At 41.2% G+C, this 19,085-nt stretch overlaps 1 long non-coding RNA gene across 1 annotated transcript in view; it reads left to right on the top strand.

Annotated features, from left to right (window-relative positions):
• The window catches only part of LOC112074397 (uncharacterized), a 40,065-nt gene extending 21,357 nt beyond the window's left edge, over nt 1-18,708 (top strand). Inside the window, exons 2-3 of the long non-coding RNA XR_002894735.2 lie at nt 18,209-18,525; nt 18,625-18,708. This is a non-coding gene — a long non-coding RNA (uncharacterized lncRNA). The remainder of the gene's footprint in view (nt 1-18,208; nt 18,526-18,624) is intronic.
• Nucleotides 18,709-19,085: the final 377 nt, after the last annotated feature.

Below are 19,085 nucleotides of genomic sequence, written 5' to 3'. Positions count from 1 at the left end.
GAATGGGTGTCTAGCTTGATCTGAGCCGAACAAGAGCTTTTGGAGTGACAGTCGGGTATTTTCTTTGTCTTCGACGCGGCGAGGAGCCTCAACATTGTCTTCTTGAAAAGCGGTCAGGTATACACGGCGAATATCTCCGGCTCTGATTTTATTTGATACATATATAATAACATCATAAAGTAGTTTTTTTTTCAACTGAGTTTTTTCAGTTTATTCAACGTTTATTGGGACTTTTGGCAGTTTTCCGTTCTTTGCGCCAAGAGAGGATGGGAATGTTAGCAACCTTGCGCTAGCATTGTGTGCGCGAATTCGACAGAAGAAAATGGACATTCTAAAACCAAACAACGATTTATTCTGGAAATAGGACTTCCTTTGTACAACATTCTGATGAAGCTCAGCAAAAGTAAGACAACATTTATTGATGTTATTTCGTATTTCTGTGTAATATGTTGATGCCTATTCTCCGCCGTGTTGGTGAGCGCTGTGCTCACAATAACCCAAGCTGTATGTTGTGGTAAAGTTATTTTTAAAAATCTAACACAGCGGTTGCATTAAGGAACCAGTGTATCTTTTCATTTGCCATACAACAAGATTTTTTATGTAAAGTTTTATGATTGAGTTCTTTGGTCAGATTAGGTGAGTGTCCAAAATATCTCCGGACATTCTGGGGAAATGTTGCGACGTTGCTCCATGTTTTAGACTCACACGATTGCAGTCTTAATATGCCACATTCTCTCACAAACGGAATGTATGTTCTTCATGTTTTGTCTTTGATCATGTCTTGTCCCTGTGCTTCCCTCTGCTGGTCTTATTAGGTTCTTTCCCTCTTTCTCTCTCTCTCTCTCCTCCTCCCTCTCTCCCTCTCCCGCTCTCTCTCTCTATCGTTCCGTTCCTGCTCCCAGCTGTTCTTCATTCTCCTAACGACCTCATTTACTCTTTCACACCTGTCCCCTATTTTGCCCTCTGATTAGAGTCCCTATTTCTCCCTCTGTTTTCCGCTTCTGTCCTTTCGGATTCTTGTTTGATGTTTGCTGTTCCTGTGTCCTTGTCCGCCCTGTCGTGTTCTTTGCCTTCTTCAGATGCTGCGTGTGAGCAGGTGTCTATGTCAGCTACGGAATCTCTTCTTCTTGGTTAGTGACTCATTTTATCTCTATTTTGTCGGTTTTGTGAAAGCTACCTATGCGGTGGAAACATGGTGAAAATATGCGGTTGTGTGTTTGGCTATTGTGGTTAGCTAATAGAAATACATATTGTGTTTTCGCTGTAAAACATTTTAAAAATCGGAAATGATGGCTGGATTCACAAGATGTTTATCTTTCATTTGCTGTATTGGACTTGTGATTTCATGAAAATTATATTATATGATATCCCTGTCCCGTTAGGCTAGGCTATGCTAGTCAGCTTTTTTGATGAGGAGGATCCCGGATCCGGGAGGGTGATGAAGTATTAATGTTCTTCCAATCAAATGAGACACTTTTAAACTTCTCATATTAACCTGGATGAAGCAACATCTCAGGTTAATTCAAGTTTAATACCCAGATAGCCTACCCAGGAAGGATTAATCATTGGCATTGATTAATTAATTCAATTTGCTTTTGTAAATTCATTCACGTCCAACTTCCACATTACTGGTACGGTGCTGATGGTTCGTCAACATCTATAAATAGATTAAACTTGTCTTTGCAGCTTCCAATGAATTCCAAACCCAAACTTTGAAAAAATAATTAGGAACATTTTTCCTAAATTTCTTTCTAATAATGTGCAAGCTATCAAAGGAGATGGTCACCACTCCTCCGCTAATTAGTGAACCTCCACCCATAAAAGGATTGATCTCTGACCTCAGCAGCGATACCAACCCTAATTATGCAATTAGCGAAAAAACTGCTTTGTGATGGTGCTCTCCACTTTAGCACGTATGTATCGCCATCAAAGGTTGGCATCGGTCCAATACCACAGTGCACAGCTGAAGCACGTGCAAGACATGGCTAACATGAGGGCACAGGTGGAGAGAATTGAGCAACTTTTGACAAAAGCAGGAAATGAAAACATTCTGCTAGTCGAGGAACTGCGTTTGAAATCTGAACAATTAAAAGTAATTGCAAATACTCATGACGATGAACGAGCACAAACTCTTCAACAAAATCGTCGTCTGCAGGAACAACTCGATTTAGCCAAAACTAAATACGATGTAGTCCACTCCAAACTAGATAAATCTGTCGAGTTATCTACAAACAGGAGCGAGCAATTTGATAACATGCAGGCAGTTTTGTTGAACGTTACTCAAGGTGACAATGTTCTACTCCAAATTCTGCAGACCGAAGACGATCAGTTGATGAACACAATGACTAAGTTGGATGACAAATCAGCAGAGCTCWTTAAAGTCGCTGACCAAATGAATGTTGAGAGAACTCGGGTGATGAAGATGGAAATATTGATTTCCAAGCAAGCGGAAGAAATATCATCACTGAATCTCTCGCTCCATACTCAGGACCTCTATCTGCAAACCATGACAGATACGTTTGAGACCGAAAGGAGCAAGTGACACTCACGTGTCCAAAATCAGTACTCTAATCTCTCAAGTGGACTCTGCAATGCAGCAGAATACCACCCGTAGGTACCATCTGGAGGAAGTCCAGAATGGTCACGCTCTACAGCGTGACTATCCATCCAAGCAACCGGAGTCCGGTACTCAAAGGAGTGAAGACGATAGGTTTCAGACATTGCCTCCATCAAGTGTCCCTCAGTCTTCTCCTGTTGGCCATTTGGCCCTGAGTAATATGGCGCCTCTTCGCCAACAAAGCCAAAGCTTGGCTTCTCCTCTTGGCCTTTCGGCCCCATTTTCCCCACAGGATGAAGCCAACGCCTGCTTTACGCGGAATACCTTGACAAACTCGTGAAGAATTTCCCCACCTTTGACCCCGTTCCAGGTCAGCCAAACGATACTGAGACGTTCCTAGCTGACAGAGGACGCGTTGGGAGGCTACCTGAATGCTACGGGTTCTGACAGGGTTTACCTGTTGAAGCGAACGTCAAATAGACACGTGACAAGGTTCATTCGCCCACAACAGCAACACGTGCTAAATGACTGCGGTAAACTTGCCACAGCTTTGAAATTAGAATTCAGTGGTTCTGCGACTCGCAAACACGATAGCTCACTGGCTAACACGGTCAAACAAGCTCGGAACGAACATCCACAAGCTTACTATCATAGGCTTCGTTCAGCTTACTATGGCCTACTCACTGAAACAGGAATGGAAGACCTGTTACCATTTAAACAAATGTTTCTGTCGAACATGTATCCCACCTTCATTACCTACTTGGGCCCTGCAGCCCACGTTGGCTTGCCTATCTTACTACTCAGAGAGCTTGCAAGCACAGCTTTTGAGGCATCAAAAGCTCGCAACGCTAAGAGCCCTGACCACTCGGTTTTGAAGTTTGACCAGGAGCACTCACTCCAGTTGGAGGGTGCATTATCAGGTATTGGAGCATTGAGAGATGACGCACAACAACGGTTTCTAACACGAAACCACGAATCCAATAACCACCGCGGTCGAAATAACTGTAAAGTATTTCGCCATCAAAACGACTACCGCTACAATCGACCTGTTTGATACGTTCCTGCACCCAACCCACACAAAGTGTCAGAGCACAAAGGTAACAAAGGGTTGAAGGATGATCAAAACGTAGACCAATGTTCTCCAGAAGTTCCACTACGTGAAGAACTAAAGCGAGAAACATTTGAGAAAAGGGTCAAAGATAAGTCACAAGGACTAGACGGGGAATTACCGGACACCAGGTCCGCAGGAATTAACAGACTTGGGGGTGGGCCAATCCGCTACCGCCCCTACCTTCCTGGAGTCCATTTGGACTCGACCGGGTTCCACTACAAATCCCAGGAATTGTACTCGGGAGGAATGGAATTCACATTTTTCCGGCTTAACGTACAAATGGCTGTCTAGGAGGCGTTTGAGAACTTGTCTGACATGCTTAGTGTGTTCTTGAAGAGAGCTCGAAAAGATGAGGATGTCATCCAAGTAAACGAACACGAAGATGTTAAGCATATCCATAAGCACATCGTTTATGAGCGCTTGGAACACAGCCGGGGCGTTGGTCAGGCCGAAGGGCATCACCAAGTATTCGTAGTGACCAGTAGGCGTGTTGAAAGCGGTCTTCCACTCGTCACCGGGTCTGATCCGCACAAGATGGTATGCGTTCCGYAGGTCAAGCTTAGTGAAGACAACTGCTTCCTGGAGCAGCTCAAATGCTGTGGCCATAAGTGGTAGCGGGTAGCGGTTACGGACGGTTATGGCATTGAGTCCCCGGTAGTCGATGCAAGGACATAATCCACCGTCTTTTTTGGCCACAAAGAAAAACCCTGCTCCCGCCGGCGAGGTGGACAGACGCATGAGGCCTGCTGCCAGAGCGTCCTTGATGTAGGTATCCATAGCAGCTCGTTCGGGAGGAGATAGGGAAAAGATCCGACCCCTGGGGGGGCAGGTGCCCGGAAACAGGTCGATGGGGCAATCGTAAGGTCTATGGGGTGGTAGCATAGTGGCCCTCTGTTTGCTAAATACCGGTTTGAGGTCATGGTAACACTCGGGAACTCGGGACAGGTCGATGGATTCTAGAGACTCGGGAGGAGAACTCGGGGAACTCGGGAAGATACAAGTGGCTTGGCACGTAGGACCCCACTGCTTGACAGTGCCCACAGACCAGTCGATGTGAGGGTTATGGCTGTGAAGCTAGGGGTAGCCAAGGACGAGAGGGAACTCGGAACAGGGGATCAGATGAAAGTTCATCACTTCCTGGTGTTGGGAAACTGAAAGTCGCAAGGGGGTAGTGACACGAGTGACAAGTCCAGATCCCAGAGGGCTTCCATCCAATGTAGTAACCCTCATGGGGTCCCTTAGAGGTTCAGAGGGAACGCCATTCTCCTTCGCCCAGATACCATCCATGAAGTTTCCTGCAGCTCCAGAGTCTACCAAGGCTTGAAGGGGAAGCTCGTGGTTGTCCCAGGAAAGGGTGACTGGAATGAGCAGACGGGAATTGGATGGATGGGAGGAGGTTATGTTTCCCGTTACAGGCCTCCCAGGCCTGCACGGGACAGTGCGTTTCCCTGGAGCCCTGGACACGTGGAGCGGAAATGGAACCGGTTTGCCGCAATATAGACAGCATCGCTCCCTCATCCGGCGGTCTCTCTCAGCCTGGGAGATGCATCCAATCTGCATAGGTTCCGGTGGAGCCAGCGATGATAAAGGTGGGGACTCGGAGCTGGGACCGATAGGATCTAGGGTGAGAGGTCTACGGTTGAGTTCTCTCTCTCTCAGACGCTGGTCTATGCGCGTGGCCAACTTGATCAGGGACTCGAGGTTGTCCGGTGGTTCCCGACTGGCCAGTTCATCTTGGATGGTGTCGGAAAGACCCTTCAGAAAGCACACTTTGAGCGCCTCGTCGTTCCAGCCACTCGCTGCTGCCACCGTGCGGAACTGGATGGCATAGTCCGTCACGCTGCGCCGACTTTGGCGAAGAGTCAGGACCGCTGGTAGGACCTTGAAACACTCGCGTAATTCCTCAGCAAAAGCAGAGTAGCTGGCACAGCAGGACTTTGGGCATCCCACACAGCAGTAGCCCAGGCTATGGGCTTTTTCCGACAGCAGGGTGATGAATATGCGATCTTGGACCGGTCGGTGGGAAACGACGAGGGATGCAGCTCGAAGGAGAGGGAACATTGGGTGAAAACCCCTTTTGGTCACTAATCCCCATTGGCTTTTTTGACCCTTTTGTTTTCCCTTATTTCCAGTTATTATTTTCACCTGTGCCTCGTTTCCCTTGTATGTTTTTAAACCCTTAGTTTTCCTCAATTCTTTGCTCTGTGTTTGAATGTTAGCACCCAGCCCCAGCCATGCTGTGAACTTTTGTTACTCCAGTTGGATTCTCTTGAGGTACTCTGTTTTTGTTCTCATTTATTTATTTTTTGATTTTTCTTTTGAGGTTTTTTCCCTGCTGTACTTACCACTTTTGTTGATTTACCATGTGACTTGGAGGATATACCTTTTTTCTCTTGGAATTACTTTTGACGTTGTGGATTTATATTTTTGCCTGAAGTACTTTCCTTTTTACTTTATTAAAACACCGTCTCAAGTACTGCTGTGTCTGCCTCATCTTCTGGGTTCTGCCGACTATTAGTGGCTCATTTAGCTAAGTGACTGTTTCTCTCACCGGAGACCCGAGTTCGTAACCAGGTCCTGACAGACATAACGAAAACTTGAGGGGCTTTAACACCAGGTTTACATCCTTTACGTGGTGTAGAAAATATCAAGGATGAAGAGAATGTTTTTGTGATGACAGGATTGTGATTTTAGTTCTCTAATGAGATCATAGTAATTAGGATACTTTGCCTCGTAACTAGCCACGCAACAAGGAAGCACAGAGAGTGTGTCAACATGATGAAAGCTCACCCCTTTATAAAAATGTTTTTTAAAGGGGTGGATCAGCTTAATATTGCAGAAAGATTGTTGCTTCCATCAATGTAATTGTCTGCATCATTTCCAATCCCCTATATATTTTTTGGGGTAAATATATATAACCATATACATACACATATGCATACATATACACATAATGTACCTATATAGACATATATACTTCTTTTTAGAATATACCTTTATTATTCCCGCAAACCCTATTTTGTTTGTTTTTAGTCCTTCCTCTATTTCTGATGTCCATCCAATTTGATTTCTATTTGTAACTGCTATTTCACAAAATTCCCGGACCTATATACATTTTACAGACCCCGTATGTTTTACATTGGTTATCTTGTTGTTAGTCCCATCCTTCAGCTCCATTCAACCCCTCCCATCTATCTCTCAACACCATCCATTTTGTATTTCTATTTGCCATATATTTTTCAACTGTGCAGTGATGCTTGACAAAAGTACTGAACCTTTCTATTCTCATAGCTTCTACAGATTGTAAATTGAAAAAWWWWWTTTTTGCTAAAATTATTATTATATTATTGATTAATTGACTATCGCTTTTCAAATCACCCAGTATTGCTATCTGCAGCGTTAGTTCTAGGCAAATGTTGCAATTCTTCAGCCATTCCTGGACCTGTGACCAAAAACGAGACAATACCAAAATAAATGATCTAATGACTATGTGTCCTCACAGCAAAATCTGCAGAGCTGGGAAGATTGTATCCCCCATATATATATAACATTCTATTGGTTGCAAGAATTTTGTATAGAAATTTAAATTGAAAAATGTGAAGTTTTGAATCCGCCGTTGTTTTGCGTATCAATTCATAAACCATGTGCCATGGAATGGGTACATCGAAAATCTCTTCCCAACTATTTTGCCATTTATATGGCACAGCTGTCAGTTTTTTGGTCCTTAAATGAAATTGGTATATGTTTTTATTTATCACACTTTTCTTTAACCATTTAGGTTCTTTAATACAGGGCCGACATACAAGTTCCTTACTTTTTTCCCCTTCTACTTGCCTCTTCCATTTTTGTGGTAATGCTGCAATTAGTTTATGGTAATTTTGGGTAGAGCAGACATTTCCATATGTCTGTGTTAGCTGCATGTGGGACATAACTCCACCAGTCCTATTTATGATATCATTCACTAAAATTATACCTTTTTAAACATTTCTTCGAAAAACATGTTTTTTTATCAATTAGTATATTTGAGTTTAACCACAATATTTGTTGTATTATTTGTTCTGTCTTTTCAGGTGGATTAAATTGAAATTGCAACCAACTTCTAAGGCTTGTTTAAGAAATAAAGATATTTTGGAGATTATTTCCTTTTCAAACAACCGAAAGTGAGCAGGTGTAGTCTGAATAAAGGGAAAAAGGCCATTCTTTGAACATAGGATGAGACATTCCTACCAATTTACTAGAGAACCAGTTTGGATTTAAGTGTAACTTTTGTATGACTGATGCCTTTAGTGAGAGGCTTAATGCTTTAATATTTAATCATTTCTGCCCTCCGAATTCATATTCGTTATTTAAATAGGCCCTTTTAATTTTGTCTGGCTTGCCATTCCAAATAAAATGGAATATTTTTTTGTTCATATAATTTAAAAAGCAGGTCACTAGGTGTACACAAAACCATAAGCAAATAGGTAAACTGTGATATGACTAAAGAGTTAATCAGGGTGATTTTTCCACAAATAGACAGGTATTTTCCTTTCYATGGTAGCAAGATCGTATCTATTTTTTGCTAACTTTCTATAAAAATGTATTGGAGTGAGATCATTTCWYTCTTTTGGGATTTGTATACCGAGTATGTCTAAATCTCTGTCAGACCATTTAATTGGTAAACTGCACGGTAATGTAAAATTTGCATTTTTTTGTGATCCAGTACGTAATATCATAATTTGGTTTTAATCCAGAGAGGATAGCAAAGGTATCTAGATCCTCTGAGGCCATGGAGAGATTCTAATTGTGGTTTTAAAAGAAAACATGAATCATCAACGTACAATGACACCTTAGTTTTTAAGCCACGGATTTCTAATCCCTTAATATTATTGTTTGATCTAATTTTAACAGCTAACATTTCGATGGCAATAATAAATTGAAATGCCGATAGTGGACAATCTTGTTTTACTCCTCTCGATAGTAAATAATGGCTACATCTCAGAAAGTTTAAAACTATTTTACACCTAGGGTTACTATACATAACTTTAACACATTTTATAAGAGATTCTCCAAAATTGAAATATTCTAGACATTTATATATAAACTTCAGGCATACTTTATCAAAAGCCTTTTCAAAATCAGCTATGAAAACCAGGCCTGGTGTCCCGGATATTTCATGGTATTCTATTGTTTCCAGTACTTTGTAAAAAACCTGTCTGATTAGGATGAATAATATCTGATGATACTTTTTTAATCCTATGTGCCAAGCATTTTGCTAGGATTTTTGCATCACAACACTGAAGTGTATGATTTTTTTTAATGGACTGGATCTTTATATATACCACTTGGGTCCTGTTTCAATAATAACGATATCAGACCTTCTTGTTGCGTGTCTGATAATCTACCATTTATATAGGAGTGGTTAAAACATGCTAATAATAGTCCTCTGAGTATATCAAAAAAAGTTTTGTATACTTCCACTGGTATGCCATCCAGCCCTGGAGTTTTCCCAGCCCTAAAGGCTTTAATTGCATCAAGAAGTTCCTCCTCCGTAATTTGGCCTTCACATGAGTCTTTCTGTACAGATGTTAATTTTACATTATTATTAGGGAAAAAATCCATACAATTAGTTTCAGTTAGTTGAGATGGAGGAGACTGAAACTAAAACATATTCTTAAAGTACTTTACTTTCGCTATATAATTTGAATCATGCGTGACTCCATCATTTGTAACAAGTTTCAATACATTTTGTTTTGTAGCTTTTCTATATTGAAGATTGAAAAAGAATTTGGTGCATTTTTCCACATATTCCATCCAGTTCGCTTTATTTTTATAATATATTACACTGGATCTTTATTGAATAAGTTCCTCCATGTCTTTTTGTTTTTCCTCTAACTTATTCTGTGCCTCTATGGTACAGTTTTTATTGCTATCTAACTGTACTGTTAGTCCTTCCCTTTCCTTTGTTAATATGGACTCTTTTGATCTAAATTGCTTTTGTTTTATAGATGAGTACTGAATTGCATGGCCTCTAAAGGCACACTTAAAAGTGTCCCATACAATACGGGGATCTGCTGTACCTATGTTATGTCTGAAAAAGTCAGTTATAAAATCTTCTGTCCTAGTTCTAAACAATTTATCATCTAGTAGGCTTTGATTAAATTTCCAATATCCTCGCCCACGTGGAAATTCGGTAAGAGTAGTATATATGCCAATTATGTGATGATCCGACCGCATTCTGTCCCCTATCAACACGTTTTAAACTTTTGGTGCCAGAGAGAATGGTATAAGAAAGTAGTCAAGACGACTAGCTTGATTAAGCCTCCGCCATGTATATCTCACTAGGTCAGGGTATTTAAGTCTCCATATAGCCACTAACTCCAATATATCCATGACATTCATGATTTCCTTAAGTGCCTGAGGGTGATAGTTTATAGTGTGATTTCCTTTCCGGTCCATAGAGGTATTTAAGACCGTATTAAAATCTCCCACCATAATAATAGAGTCTAGTGTTGCTTGTAGAGTTGATAAATTCTTATATATATTTTCAAAGAAGCTTGGATCATCATTATTTGGACCGTATAGGTTAATAATCCATGTATGTTTATTGTCCAATAACATATTTAAAATAATCCATCTACCTTGATGATCTGTTTGGACAATTTGCACATTTGGATCAAAATTACTGTTAATTAAAACCATCACCCCTTTTGAACTTCTTTGCCCATGGGAGAAATATATTTCGCCCCCCAGTCCTTTTTCCACAAAACTTAATCTAAAATTGTTGAATGAGTTTCCTGCAAACAATAGATATTATATTCCTTCTCTTTTAGCCAGGCAAATACTGATCGTCTGCTAAGCCATCTGCTAAGCCATTACAGTTGTAACTGGCTATACTTATTTCACCTCTTACCATAATGAGACACAACTTTCAATTCTATTTATCAAAATATATGTTTGTAAATGTACCATTAAAAAGTAACATGATGATTGAGTGTCTATATAGCTGTACCATGATATTTGCATTGCTAATAAGTAAAACTCCAATTGGTCCCCACTTTTCCACCCGCTAAAAGCCCTCCTCATGCCAAGTTGGGTTGTCATCCCAATGCCCGGAAGACCACCCCCGACCCCCGTATCCTATAGCCCTGAAAAGACTGGGATCCATCCTTTTAAAAGAGCACACAGTGCCATTTACAGAACAGAAGTAGATCAACCGCCAAATGCATTTCCATCGCCCTCACCTCGATTTGCATTATATATAGCAAAATCCTGTTTCTTAATTTCCATAATTAGCTATTCATATTTGTAGTGATGTAGGCAATTTATGCAAAGGATTTTACCTCTCACCAGTCTCACCATTACCAAAATTACATTATTGCAAGCAATTATTATATTAACAAACAATTATTGTGAATCATCCTATATTGTCCCTGTCGTGTCTTTACTATCATTAAATTGAAGACTTAGTTTTTATCAAAGATTCTCTGTAATTAGTATTACGTGATCAAACTGATTAATCATGTAACTGTAATTAACTAGGAAGTCGGGGCACCAAGGAAAATATTCAGATTACAAAGTTATAATTTTCCAATATAACCTTTCAGATATTTTCATATCTGATCAATAGTCTTCTTAATTAATTAATTATTTACTTTACCTCACGTTAGTCTCATTCCAAACGTCGTAAACTGTTGGTTATCTGCACGAACCCAGTCTTCACTATGAGTCATCCATACATCAATTGTCTTAAATAATTTATTTATTACTAACTAAGTAATTCACAGAAATGCATAAACAAACAAACAAAGTAAATATGGTTACAAGAAATTATAGGAGAATGTGCCCTAGTGGGCTAAACCGGCATGGCGGCTTGTTAGACAAAAGAGGGAGAGGGGGTCGACTGAAGACAACCCACAGTTGATAATTATAACAATTGAAATGCTAATCCTTTGCATATGAACGCTCACTCATTCGGGAACAATTGCAATCAATATATATATTTACGCTCAGTGTATCGTCTTGATCGCTGTTGAAAAGTTAGTTTCCGTTGGAGAGTTTCCGTCCTCTCACTCTCTCTCTGTCGTAGGTAGTTCAGAGTGACATTCATTCGTGTTGTTGTAGAATGGATGTTTCGGCGGTTGTCGTTCTTCGCGTTCAATGATACCGAATTCCTAGCTGCAGACTAGTAATTAATATCAAAGACTTGTTCTTATTCTGTCGGTATCGATAGTCTAAGAGTTTAACCACGTGGTATGGTTAAAAGATTCAGCAGTCTGGTCTCAAACCTTGGCCCTCTCGTTATCGAGGTAAGCTGGTCTCAAACCTTGGCCCTCTCGTTATCGAGGTAAGCTGGTCTACTGAGAATTTCTCAAAGTTGGGTTTTACTCGGAATTGCAGAAAAGGGGCTGTCGCAGAATGCCTGACCCTAACTGGGCTTATGGGCGGTCCTCTGATTTAGTTCAACTCATGAGGGAATTGGAGTTTCCTTCATTAAATTAAACAGTCCAAAATCGCCTTACACAATTTTACAAACAGTATCATACTCACTCATTCATCTTATACAACAATTAGATGTAAACCTCATATCTGAGTCTATTATATAAGCAGCGTTATGGCAATGTGGYTGCACCGTCTCCCATGAGCTTCCCCAAGTTGTAACAAACGGACCAGTTCGTAGCTGGATTCTTCACCGATCTTTTATACCTTCTCCGGAACGTAAATGTTGTTCGGACCTCAAGTTCTGTGAGGTGGAAGAAATTCCTTTGTTTTCTATGAAAGCTCACTCTGTCTCCTCATGCACACAGTATAGAGACAATCTCTTCCAGGAATGTACGACCTCTCTGACCACAGAAGCCTAGTTGTAGGGGGCAGGGAGAGGCAGGGAGAGGGGGATGGGGCTTGCTGTACCCAAAAAGGCCAACGTCATGACATCCCTAACATCTTTACTCCTTCGCAACAGTTGTGGGATACGCACATACACACTCAACCCTTTCCCCCCACACAACCATAGGCTCACATTCATTCACAACAGTTGCACCATCCCAGAGCCCAACTCAAGAAAGGTCTCGATTTACGAATGCATATACAGTTGCAGCTGTATGAGAAGGCCTGCAAGACTGTACAAAAAAAATGGGCAGAAATGGAGAGATTTTATTAAGCATTGTCACGTCCTAGATGATGGAGCTCAAATGTACACCTATTTCCTGACACACCCACAACACGGTCCCCGTATTGACCATATTCCCAAGCATCTTGTCACGACTTCCGCACAGGGTTGATTCCTCTCCTTGTTCGGGCGGCGTTCGGCGGTCGACGTCACCGGTCTTCTAGCCATCGCCGATCCACCTTTCATTTTCCATTTGTTTTGTCTTGTTTTCCCACACACCTGGTTTACATTCCCTCATTACTTGTCATGTATTTAACCCTCTGTTCCTCCCATGTCTGTGTGTGAAATTGTTTGTTGTAAAGAGCTTGTGCACTCTGACTGGTTCGCGACGGGTTATTTTGTACCCATATTTTGTTGTTCCGGGTGCTGTTGGTTTTGCTTATTAAACTGCTACGGTTATTACCCAGTTCTGCTCTCCTGCGCCTGGCTTCCATGCAGCCAGTCACGCACCCCTTACACATCTCCATGCAGTCAGACTTTTGATTTTGTGCCAACAGGGCCACAATAATATACCTCCTCTCTGAATGTCCGAGTGTGACCCCCTCCCCATGGGTTACTGCAGCTAGTKTTGCCAGCACTGCCACTGCCTGGGTGGGGGCACCCCACCGGAATCCCCACCGGCTAGGTACAAGGTTGTCAAGGTTCTCATTAGCAGCTTTGAGAATTTCCTTGTATAGTATGCTCTCCCTTTAGGGGGCTTTGGCTTTGCAGGACCAACCCTGCCAAGCAGGCTCAGAATCTTGAGGGGGCAGTGCTGCTCTAGGTCCCTGACCGCATTTTGGCTGCATACAGACCGCTTACAGCAGGCCCATAAAATAGTTAGGGGGCTTCTCCTTAGTATCTGGGTCATTCAGGTGGGTGTCTAAGGTATAGGGTTGTGGACCGTTCCATCATATAGGATCATAAATAAATAAATGAGATATATAATTCATTTAAACAATTTAGTTCCCCCATGATAGGACAATAAATAAATAAATATGATGTATAATTCATTATAAAAAGTATATCCATCCTCTGAACAACATCGAAAGCTCTCTCACACCCCGCTCACAGCAATACATTGGTTCTGGGATATGCAACCATTTCCTTTCTCACTCAACGCCACACTTTCCCAAACATAAGAAAAACACACACCATCCACACATACTATGCATTCTGTTTACTGAGTTTTTATCTTCACCATGTTGAATTAGTGCTTTGTGTTCCAATTAGTTATATTTGAAGATATACAGAAAGGCTATATTTTTTTATTGTATTATTACAATCCATAACCTGGCTAGAATTGTGTTTCATTATTTTCCTCGTCTATAAGAACTTTGTAATTTTTAAAATAGCCATGGAGTAGTCTTTGTGTCTCTGAACAACTGGTTATCAATATATAGTTTATCGACGACGAGAGCTATTCGTTTCCCTTTAAATCTATTTTCCTTGAAAATTGGATACAGAACTTTACGCCGTTCTGCAATTTCCTTCGGGAACTGGTCATTCATGCCAATTTTGGTCCCAGCAAGTCTTTTACCCAGGCTTTTAACCATTATTTTATCTTTAAGTGAAGCAAATTTGGCAACGATTGGGCGTTCATACCTCTGCCCTCTCTGTCCGAAGCGGTGAACACGTTTGGGAGTTGGATTTTGTCGATAACTTCGCGTGGAATCTGAGGCGCTGTAAAGAGGAACTCTCTAACTACAGATTCAGGAACTTCTCCTTCTTTCTCTTGGATACCTGTAAGTACCAGATTCTCTCTCATGGATCTAGTCTGTATATCAAGTAAGGCTTCTCTCAGAACGGTGTTCTCCTTTTTAAGTTCATTCACTTCGGTTTCAATCTTATTGACTGTCACTTTTAACTTGTTTGTTTCCTTCTCCAATGTCGCAGCTTTTTCATCACTCATCCCGAGGCTTGCCTTCAACTCTTTTATATCCTTACTGACTAATTCAAGTATACCCAGTTTGTCACTTATTGATTTTAACAGATTGGTTTCGACCTTTACCATTCCCGGTGGTGAAAATATGAAATTGTCTGTGTCTGTAGAAGAGTCACGTTTTAGTTTTGAAATCGGTTCGCCTGTCTTACTCTCCTTCATGTTTGGGTGTTGCTTGTTTTCGTAATATTTGTCGATAAATTTCTCTAGTCTTAAGATTTGTTTTGTATTATTATCCAGATTGAAGGTTATCACCCACCAGATTGTGTAGTGCTATGATTTAGTCTAACTTGCAGATATTGAATATTCCGTTTTTATCTTGAGGTGCTCTACATAACTACGTTCAATCCACCATTACCTGTCTCAGTCCCGCCCTCTCCCTATTTACCCAAGGGTAGATGTCTGGTAACAGTAATGTCTGGTAACAGTAATGTTAATGGATTACCGTCATGTGTTTTGAAGGACTATGTTGCTGTTTATGACAAAACTGAAATGCTGAATTGTTTCAATGAGCACTTTGTATCATCTGGTAGGCTGTTTGATTCAGTGTCATCTGTCTCTTTACAACCCTGTGTGGATGAACCAGTGAGAGCTTGTCAAACTTTTTGCTTTTTGCCATTCTCAGTGCAGGTGGTACATAAAGCCCTGAAATCCTTAGATCAGAGAAAGCCTGCAGGTCCTGATCTTTTGGATCCCTGCTTTTTAAATCTGGCAGCTGATTTCATAGCTGAACCACTTACATATCTGTTCAATCTAACCCTGGAATGTAATGAAATTCCAAAGATCTGGAAATCAGCATTTGTCCTACCACTTTTAAAAGGGGGAGATCCAACTCTTTTAAATAATTATAGGCCAATCTCAAAGCTGTCACCCCTGGTGAAAATACTTGAAACCCTTGTGAGTGAACAGCTAAAAGAGTTTTTATTTACTAACTCTATTTTATCAATGTACCAATCGGGCTTCAGGAAGAAGCATAGCACAATTAMAGCAGCCATGAAGGTTTTAAATAATACCACTGAACCCCTTGACAAAAAACGCCACTGTGTCTAACTTTTTATTGATCTCTCTAAGGCTTTTGATATAGTTGATCATGCTATACTAAGGCAGAGATTGTCGAGTGTAGGTCTTTCAAAGCATGCAGTTGCATGGTTTGCTAACTATCTGTCTGATAGAACTCAGTGCACTCAATTTGATGGGCTTATGTCTGTTAAATTGTCTGTCTTTAATGGTGTGCCCCAAGGCTCTGTACTTGGTCCTCTCTTATTCATTCATATAAATGACTTAGACAAAAATGTCCAAAATGCACAACTTCATTTTTATGCTGATGATACTGTTATTTACTGTTGTGCCTCGTCTCTTACAAAAGCTTTTCAGAACTTGCAAACTGCTTTTTATTCTGTTCAACATACCTTGTGTCAATTGAAGCTTATCCTCAATACTGGCAAAACTAAACTAATGGTGTTTTCTAAAGCAAGAAATAGACCTCTGAACCTTTCACCTATTACTACCTGTCAGGGCAGGGAGATTGAAGTTGTAACCTCATATAAATATCTTGGAATTTTAATTGATGACGGCCTCTCTTTTAAATTGCCTATTCAACAATTTACAAAAAAATTTAAGCTGAAATTGGGATTTTATTTTAGGAATAAGGCCTGTTTTTCTTTTGTAGCCAGAAGGATGCTAGTATCAGCTACATTTATGCCCTTACTAGACTATGGGGATATTTTATATATGAATGCTTCCGCTCAGTGTTTGAGATCAATTGACACCCTTTACCATGGCACTTTGAGATTTATTTTAAACTGCAAAACCCTTACGCACCACTGCACTTTGTATACCAGGGTTGGCTGGCCTTCTCTAGTTACTCGTAGGCTCAGTCACTGGTATACTTTTATTTACAAACCCATTTTGGGCTTACTACCTTTTTATTTGGGCATTTTTATTGTTCAGAAACGTGGTGGGTACTCTCTTTGTTCGCTGGACTTTATCCTGCTAACTGTTCCAAATGTCCAAACTGAATTTGGTAAAAGGGCTTTTATGTACTCTGTGCCATCGTCTTGGAACGCCTTACTTGTAAACTGGAAGAACTTGTCCCGATTGGTATTTTGAAATCACTGATGAATGATCTTGAGACTGATTCCCTGACCTGTCAATGTTTTTAATTTGCTGTTTTTGATTTTGTTATACTCTTGTGAATTCTATGGTTTTTACTAGATTACTTGTAGTTTTTCATGTTGTTTGTCTGTAATTTTTGTAATGACTTGGTGCTGCCTATCTTGGCCAGGACGCCCTTGAAAACGAGATTTTAAATCTTAATGAGCACTTCCTGGTTAAATAAAGGTTAAATAACTAAAAAACTAAAAAAAGATTGATTAAGAATTAACACATCAGACTAAACGGACCACAAACTGCAGCTAGGTCTACATTTGTCACAACCCTGAAACACAACACAAGGTTGTAGAAGACAAAGGAACCTCTTAACAATCAATGCTACGGTTGAGTAGCTGTCCTAAGTACTGTATCTATGAATTTAAGTAGGACCATCCTGTTACTCTCTTCAAATCATCATCGCCTACACTGCTCTCATCCCCACTCTGGGGATCATCGACACGGCTGATTAGCAGTCCTCAGAAGACCACTCTTCCAGAACAAGTGCAAGTAAACAGACATGTAAGAAGGACATTGTGACCTCTTATGGACAATCAGAGACTTACACCCGAGAACGAAGGAGAAGGCCATCAAAGAAAAAGGCCCAATCTAACCCTTCTCACAAAGCGGAACCCATTCCACGAAGGCCTGGGCCCACAGAGATAACCTACGAAGACCTTCGACGCGTAAATACATGCATTACTTCTTACCCAAAAGAACGGCAGTTCGTGGCAAGGTATTAGGGTTACTATGAGCGTAGTTCCCAAATGTATCCAAGTGTTGCTTCTCTTTCTCTCTCGCTTTCTCTCTCTCTTTAACTCTCCATCTTGTGTAACAAGTGTCATATTGTGTTAGTCCGCTAGGGACCCGTTGTCACCGTATAAAGTTTCTAATCAATAACCTATACCGTGTGTATATCCTGTGTTATAATTTAGTTTGTTAGTAAATAAATAATCAAATAAATTTGTGTGGTACGGAATTATTAGTAAGACTCGGGTTTGTGCAGATTCACGAGGTCTGCGACGTTCAAAATGAGACTGATATGAGGAAATTATAAATATATATATATATTCTTGAGTTAATTCGGGTTAATTCAAGTTAATTTTAGTTAATTCGGGAGACGGTAACTCGGTAAACAACTTATCCCGTGGTGCTCCAAATTCCTAATGAGTTAATTGTTACATGATTAATTTAATCCAGTAACAATTAAACACAGTAGGTAATTATTCGATAAATAACAGTCATCACATTAATGAGAGTCACATCACGACACTTTGTATGAGAGTAATTCAACTCCACCACCATCTGTTTTTGTTTCCCCAGCGGCGAAGTTTGGTCGGATGTTGAAACGTGAGCGAGACTCTCTGCGTGCCGAGGTGGAGAGACACCGTCAGCAGCAGCAGCATCTCCAGGCAGAGGCCCCACCCTGCCCTACCCCAGCAAGGCATGCCGTGACCGGTCACCCCACCTGCTCCAGGCCCCGGCTTCGGCCTACTCCTTCCCTGGAGAGCCAGAGCTGCCACCCTGCCCGACAGATGTGCTCCCCTACCTGGTGTGCTCCCCAGGCAAGTCCCAGGCTCCAGGTCTGGCCTAGCATGGCTCCTGTGTGTCTACTGGCAGTGGGCACTTAGAAAAAAGAGGTAAGGGAGTGGACACATACACACACTCAAAACACATAATCAGACTAGCACTGTTTAATATCTATTACCCCTTCCTACTTCTCACTCCCTCTTCTTCAGGGTTCGACTCCAGTCAGCCATCTCCTGACCAGGCGATAGGGATGGGAATTAGATCGTATGACCCAGAAGACCCCTACTGCCCTTACCCCCCCCCCCCTGCCACCCATAGACATTGATAGGTAATGTGTCAGAAATATTCAATTGTATTATTCCCTACTATCTCATGACTTGTTTTTTTTCCCATTTTGGTATGAAACGTAGGAGGGAATTAGATCGTATGACCCAGAAGACCCCTACTGCCCTTACCCCCCCCCTCCCTGCTACACATAGAGGAGCTGTGTGACAGTATTGTGCGGTCCCATAGGGACACCAGTCAGAAGACAAAGTACAGTGAGACACAGGTTTTATCTTGGACATATGAAACGTAGGAGGGATACAGAGGGTGAGGGGCAACAGAAGACGAACAGCAGAGGGGCTAAGGATTTTAGAGATTTTTAGAGATTTCCCAATGGCAGATAAAA

Source organism: Salvelinus sp. IW2-2015, unplaced genomic scaffold (genome assembly GCF_002910315.2).
Source record: "Salvelinus sp. IW2-2015 unplaced genomic scaffold, ASM291031v2 Un_scaffold2618, whole genome shotgun sequence".
Taxonomy (NCBI): Eukaryota; Metazoa; Chordata; class Actinopteri; order Salmoniformes; family Salmonidae; genus Salvelinus; species Salvelinus sp. IW2-2015.
Note: the sequence above shows the minus strand (reverse complement) of the source record. Positions and strands in the feature narration are given on the sequence as shown.